Below are 7500 nucleotides of genomic sequence, written 5' to 3' on the forward strand. Positions count from 1 at the left end.
AAAATAAAAAAAAAAAAAATTTAAAAATAAAATATAAAAAAATAAAATATATAAATTATATAATAATAAATATATAAAATTTTATAAATGTATGCCTGTAACTATGTATGTTAATATATATACATAAATAATATAATATAAAAAAAATATATATAATAATATATATATATAAATAATATAAATATATTTATAAATATATTTATGTTGTATTATGTGAATATATATATTTTTATAAAAATATATATATGAAAATATTAAATATGTATAGATATGTTTTTTTTTTGTATATATGTAATAATAAATATATATATATATATATATAATATAATAATAATATAAAAATATATATATTATATGTATATTTTATTTTGTGTTTGTGTGTGTGTGTGGTTTATATAAAATTTAAAAATATATATAAAAATATATAATATATATATAAAATATATATAAATATATATAATATAATATATATATTCATATAGTGAATATTAAGTTATAAAAAAATTTTATATACATTTATATCACATACAATTTTTTTTTTTTTTTTTTTTTTTTTTAAAATTTTTTTTAAAAATATATATATATAAATATATATAATATATATATATATATATATAAATTGAGAGAGAGAGAGAAAAAAATTAAACATGATATATTTATAAATACACATACTAAAAATACATTTTAAAATATGTATCAAAAACATAATGTGAAAATGTATATAAATATATATAAATATATTTATATTGTGTGTTGTGTGTGTGGTGTGGTGTTTGTGTGTGTGTGTGTGTGTGTGTGTTTATATAATATATATATATATAATATATATAAAATATATAAAAAAAATAAAAAAATATATATAATATATATATATTATCCCTGTGTGAATGTATATATATATATATATAAATATATATATAAAAATAAAAAATATATTATATATATGTATATATAAAATATAAAACAAAAATATATATAACTGTTGTATAAATGTAGAGAGAGAAAGAAAGAATATAGATACATAGATATAGGAATATATATGCACACACATTTACATAGGTATCATATATATATATATGTCCATCTATCTATCTATCAGTACACACACACACACACATATCTACCATATATTCCTGATATTAATATGGATATAATTCATAATACCTGTTTGTCCACAATTAATTTACAATTTATTAATCATACGCCTCTCATTAAGAAAATTCCCGCGCCAGCCATGTTCCCGAATCCCGGACAAGGCGCGCCGCTCGCAACAAAGTGAAACATATGGGTCTCCCTCAGACTGCAAGGTGGAAGTTATGTTCTTGAAAGTTCTTGAGAGAAACAAAAAACAGAATGACACAAAACAATGACTAACTTGACGAGTTTCGCCGTGTTTCTCCTTGTTACAAGTTTAATGCCTGTAGCAGGTCTTTCGAAAGCAAAATGCCCGTGTGATTTTTCTTTTTCTTTTTTTAGGGGGGGTGGGGGCAGGGGTTCTTTTTTTTTCTTCGGAGACAGAGCATGTTCTTGAATATTTTGGGTTTTGGATTATAGTATGTTTGTGTTTGGAAAACGTATCTTCGAGAGTTGATAGATCGGCGTGGGAAAAGTTGAGAGTAATAGCAATAAAAAGGTAAACACGGAACGAGGAAAGGAAAATATAATTATATATACGAATAATTGTATATCTGTATATATGTTTTTACATGCACACACACACACACACACACACACAAAGTGTTATTCATATACGCGTGTGTGTGTGTGTGCGTATGTGTGTGTGTGTGTGTGTGTGTGTGTGTGTGTGTGTGTGTGTGTGTGTGTGTGTGTGTGTGTGTGTATGTGTGTGTGTTTGTGTGCGCGTGTAGGTGGGTGGGCAGGTTAGTAGGCGTGCGGGCGTAAATTAGCTAGAATCTGGAAAATTCTAGCAACCAGAGGTAAGTTTAGTAACCGTATTAATAAACGACGCAGTTATTGCAAAATGAATAACAGAAGTAGCAATCCAGAATGAAAGGAAAAAATATAATATTGCTACCAATACTTTCCCAATCGTTACTCCAGCCGTACAAGACTTGTATTTATATCAATCAAATAATCTTATTACGAAGTGACTTACAACCTATGATCTCAGTTTATAAAAAGAAAACAACAAAAAACAAAACAAAAATACACATCACCGTTCCATCCAATCTCCAAACGCACCCATTAAAAACGACGACCTTTTTTTTTTTTTTTTTGAGTATTACACATTTCCACATTTCCCAACGTAGCCACACACGTCCCACATGAATGTACTCGAGACCTTATTACTTCACTCGACTAAAATCAGAGAACGCATTAAATCCACACCAAAGTTAAATTTCCATGTACATCTCGCACAAGCCAACCGTGCCCTGCTATTTGAAATGTCTGCGTGGCCGTCAGACAGATGCAGCGGCAAAATTTTCATTAACACATAGCGACTAGATCCAGCTTGTATTTCGGAGTCTCTAATGCTCCCGGTATATTCCGAGGTTTGTTGTTATCAATGGGAGGTTTTGCATTTTGCTGTTGTTCCAGTGGTTGTTGTTGTTACTGCTGTTGATGTTGTGTCTTTGTATGTATTGCAGATCTGTATGCATGTTTTGTGTGTGTGATTGTGACGGGTTTGTGCTATGAGTATTTGGTGAGTGTTTGTATATCTCTCTGGGTATTTATGTGCAGGTATGTGAATGTGTGTGTGTGTGTGTGTGTGTGTGTGTGTGTGTGTGTGGTGTGTGTATGTGTGTGTTATCATTATTATTATTATTATTATTATCATTGTTATAATTATTATTATTATTATTATTATTATTATTATGATTATTAACATTATTATTATCTCTGTTACTTTTTCCCCAAAGACAAAATCCACGAAAAAAACTACCTAGACAGAAGAATCTATTCCAAACAACATCAAAATTCAATCAAATTCACTACCACAATTTGCATAATACTTCGTGATCCACAATAAAATAAAACGCAAGACTATCATAGGCATAAACTAGAAGAGATTACCAGACTAGGAATGTTATAAACAGGAATGTAATCCAGAGAAGATTATAGACTAAGCTGCAACGATGAAAAAACTGTCAGCTCAACATGTAAATTCGACCAAATTACAGATCCAGCTTGGAAAAGTTTGGCAGTGCAATTTAAAAGAAAATGCATATATATTGTGTGTGTGTGTGTGTGGGTGGGTGTGTGTGTGTTTGCGTGTGTTTTGTAGTTGTGTGAGTGGTGGGGGGGGAGGATGTTAGACAGCGAGCTGTATGTGCGGTTTGTGGTATTGTTGGTGTGGGTGTGGGTGTGTGTGTGTGTGTGGGTGTAGATTAAGTGTCTGAAAGTGTTAGAGAAAATGGCAAGTGCAATCCAGAACTGCAAAGGAGGAGACTAGAGGAGCAGCCGGAGGGGGGGGGGGTAATTAAATAATAAAATAATTCCAATTGGATTTATCATGAATTAAATAAATTCACGTCAAAAATAATGAATTGGTTTGAAGCCCACCTTGAACAAAATAACTAATAAACATAAACATAATTGCAAAGGTTTTTATAGGACTAATAAATAAAAATATTTATTATATATAAATATATATATATAAATATATATATATATATAAATATAAATATAATACATTATATATCCACGTTGTTTTGTTTTATTATGCCTTTCTTGTGCGATTGCTCGATATTTTTTTCCTTGAAATGTAGTGATATTTTTGAGCGGAAGAGAAACTGCGTAATGCATCAGAGGCTTTTCAGCACACATTTTTCAAAATTTTTTCTTTTCTGAATTAATTTATCCTTTGTTTTTGGGGTTTTCTAAAAAAAAAGAATATTCCGAAATAAAAAAAACCCCCAAAAAAAAAAGGAGATAAGCATTATCCATAGCATAATACGGCTCAATGCCTAGCCCAAAAAAAATTAAAAAAAAAATGAATAAAAATTATGATAATGCAAGTATTTTTTATAATTTTCAGAGTAAACTTTTTTTGCGGCCGTTTAAAAATCCAAACACTTGTTATTGCCCAAAACAGCTGTTAACATATGCATGTAGTTTCCCGTTTTTTCCCTTCGAAACACAGATGAATGAGGGGTGTGAATGCCTTTGTACTAGTTCTTGTTACAGAAAACATTAATCCTTTTAGTCTGGTTCTGATGGCGTTTGATTGATAGTTAAAGTGTTAGCTGAAATTTTGTTTTGTTTAAAGAAAATGAAATAGATAAAGTTTTCCCCCTTTTCTGTCCTTTTATATTTTAATATATATAATATAAATATATATAAAATAAAGAAGAGAGGAGAGAGAGAGAGAGAGAAAAGAGAGAAAGAGAAAAGTGAAAAGAAAATTTAAGACATAGATGTATAACTTTCGTTCTATCTTCTCTCTTTTGCTCTTTTTAGTCCTTTTTTTCTTTAATAATTTTTTTTTCTTTATTTCTTGTGGGGTCGGTGTTTTTTTTTTTAAAAAATTATCAAAAAAAAAAATTTTTAAAAAAAAAATTATATATTAAATTTATTTTAAAAAAATATAAAAAATTTTTTAAAATAGAAAATTTAAATATAAAAAAATTATATATAAAATAAATATAATATAAACCCTCAACCTTGCAGTCATTCCCCTTTTTTTTTCCCAATTCCGCCTTTAAACCTTTCCCCTTTTTCATTTTCATCCCTCCCTGCCTAGTCCCCTCCTTCCCCTGCCTTTTACAAATTTTGATATAAATAAACGCGGCACGGCAGACACCAGTATAGCCGCAAGGAAGCACTGAACGGAAAAACAAAGAAAAAAGGGCGCGGCAGACTAAAACCCGGCATAAATCCCTCTTGTTTAACAGGTCCAAATTACTTTACCTGGGAAATTGTTGATGGATAGGGGTGGGGGGGTGTGAGCCCGGGGCTCCTCTCCCCTCCTCCTCTCTTTATCTCTCTGTCTCTCCTCCTCTTCCTCTTCTCTCTCTCCTCTTCCCCTCTCTCTCTTCCCTCTCTCTCTCCTCTCTCTCCCTCTCCTCTCTCTCTCATCTTTTTCTTTTTTCTTCTCTCTCTCTCTCTCTCTCCTCTCTCTCACTCCCCTCTCTCTTTTCCTTTTTCTCCTCCTCTTTCTCTCTCTGTCTCTCTTCTCTCTTCTCTTCTTCTCTTCTCTCTCTCTCTAACTCTCGTCTCCTCTCTCTTCTTTCCCCTTCCTCTCTCTCCATTTCTCTCCTCTCTCTCTCCTCCTCTCTCCCTCTCTCTCTCTCTCTCCTCTTTCTCTCTCCTCTCCTCTAATCTCTCTTCTCTCTCTCTTTTCTCTCTCTCTCTCTCTTTCTTCTTTCTTTCCATCTTTCCCCTCCTTCTCTCTCCTCACTCTCTCTCTCTCCTCTCTCTCTCTCTCCCCTCTCTCTCCTCTCTTCTCTCTCTTCTCTTCTATCTCTCTCCCTCTCTCACTTTTCTCTCCCTCTCTCTCTTCCTCTCTCGTCCTCTCTCTCTCTCTCCTCTCAAACTCTCTTTTCTCCTCTCTCTTCTCTCTCTCTTTTCTCTCTGTCTCCTCTCTCTTTATCTTCTCTTTCTCTCTCTCTCTTCTCTCCCTCTCTCTTCTCTCCCTCTCTCTCTCCTCTCTCTCATCTCTCTCTCTCTCTCTCTCTCTTCTTCTCCCTTTCTCTCTCCTCTCCTCTCTCTCTCTCTCTCTCTCTCTCTCCCTCTCTCTCTCTCTCTCGACTCTCTTCTTTCCCGCTCTCTCCCCCTCTCTCTCTCTCTCTCTCCTTCTCTCTCTCTCTCGTCTCATCTCTCTCTTCCTCTCTCTTCTCTACTCTCTCTCTCTCACTCTCTCCTCTCTCTCTCTCTCTTCTCTCCTCTCTCACTCTCTCTCCTCTCTCTCTCCTCTCTCTATCTCATCTTCTCTTCTCTCTCTCTCTCTTCTCTCTCTCCTCTCTCTTTCTCTCCTCTCTATCTCTCTCTCTCTTCATCTTTTCTCTCTCTCTCTCCTCACTCTCTCCTCTCTCTCATCTTTCTCTCTCTCTCTCTCTCACTCTCTCACTCTCCTCCTCTCTCTCTCTCTCTCTGTCTCATCCTCTCTCTCCTCTCTCTCCTCTCTCTCTCTCTCTTCTCTTCTCCTCTCTCATCTCTCACTCGTCTCTCTCTCTCGCTCTCTCCTTCTCTCTCCTCTCTCTCTCTCTCTCTCTCTCTCTCTCTCTCCTCTCTCTCGACCTTTCTCTCTCTTCTCTCTCACTTCTCCTCTCCTCACTCTCTCCTCACTTCTCTCCTCTCTCCACTCTCTCTCCTCATCTCTCTCTCTCCTACTCCCTCCGCTTCCTTCTCTCTCTCTCTCTCTCTCTCAACCGCTCTCTCACCCTTTCTCTCTTCTATTACACACAACAAAACTACACAAACAGCATATATATATTGTATATATAATGAAATATATATATATATATATATATATATGCATGTATATATACCTCTGTCATTGCCTCTCTCTCTTTTCCTCTCCTGTTCTCCTCTAATCCTTCCCCCACTCCTCCCTTATCCTCTCTTGCCCTTTCCCTATTTCCCATCATTCCTTCCTCCCTTTCTCCCTCCTACCATCCATTCCCCACTCTTCCGTCTCCCTCCTATCACCCTATCCCATTCTCCTTTCTTTCTGCTCTCTCCCTTCACACTCCCCCCCACCCTTACCCCCCCCCCCCCTCTCCTCGGTCACACACGCGCCCATAAACAATCAAATAACAAATAAACAGGCAAATAGAACGCGTAATGGCCACTAGACAACGAAATGTGTCGTTGAGTTTGTTGATTGTAGGATTAATGCGTGAAGAGCAAACAATACAGGCTATTCAAACACGACCGAACGAAAAGAAAAAAAAAAAAAAAAAAAAAAAAAAAAAGTTAATTGGTTAATGTCATTTATTTATATAAAATTTTTTTTTTTTCAATTTTAACCTCTTTTTTTGGGGAGGAAGGGGCGGGGGGTCCGTCTCGTTTATGGAAAGGGAGAATGAGTGTGAAAAAATGTATTTATATGCATTGAATGATATGAACGAAACGAATATTCATCCTTTGGTAGAGAAAGGGTAGGGGTAAAAGGTGAGGGACAGGTAAGGGGGGGGGGGTGGGGGGTATGCAAGGAGAGGAGAGAGAAGAGAGAGGAGAGAGGGAGGGCGATGGAGTGGGAGGAGTTGAGAGAGAGATAGAAGAGAGAGAGAGAGAGAGAGAGAGAGAGAGAGGAGTTCGAGTGAGTGAGAGAGAGAGAGAGAGTGGGGGGGGGCACACCACACACACAGAGGAGAGAGAGAAGAGAAAGAGGGAAAAAGAGAGAGAGGAAGAGAGAAGAGAGAAAGAAGAAGAGAGAGAGAGAGAGAGAGAGAGAGAGAGAGAGAGAGAGGATGTGATGATAATGGACAAAAAAAAAAGAAGAGTTAAAGGGAGATAGAAAGTAAGGTTAATGATCAAGACCGAACAAAGGGGAAATGAGGAAAAGGAAGAAGAATGGAGAAGTAATTAGACACG

At 35.2% G+C, this 7500-nt stretch overlaps 1 protein-coding gene across 1 annotated transcript in view; it reads left to right on the forward strand.

Annotated features, from left to right (window-relative positions):
- LOC125037876 (GTPase-activating Rap/Ran-GAP domain-like protein 3) overlaps positions 1 to 7500 on the forward strand; it is a 113602-nt gene that overhangs the window by 49231 nt on the left and 56871 nt on the right. The gene's annotated exons all lie outside the window — the stretch shown is intronic.

This window comes from Penaeus chinensis, chromosome 24 (assembly GCF_019202785.1).
Source record: "Penaeus chinensis breed Huanghai No. 1 chromosome 24, ASM1920278v2, whole genome shotgun sequence".
Taxonomy (NCBI): Eukaryota; Metazoa; Arthropoda; class Malacostraca; order Decapoda; family Penaeidae; genus Penaeus; species Penaeus chinensis.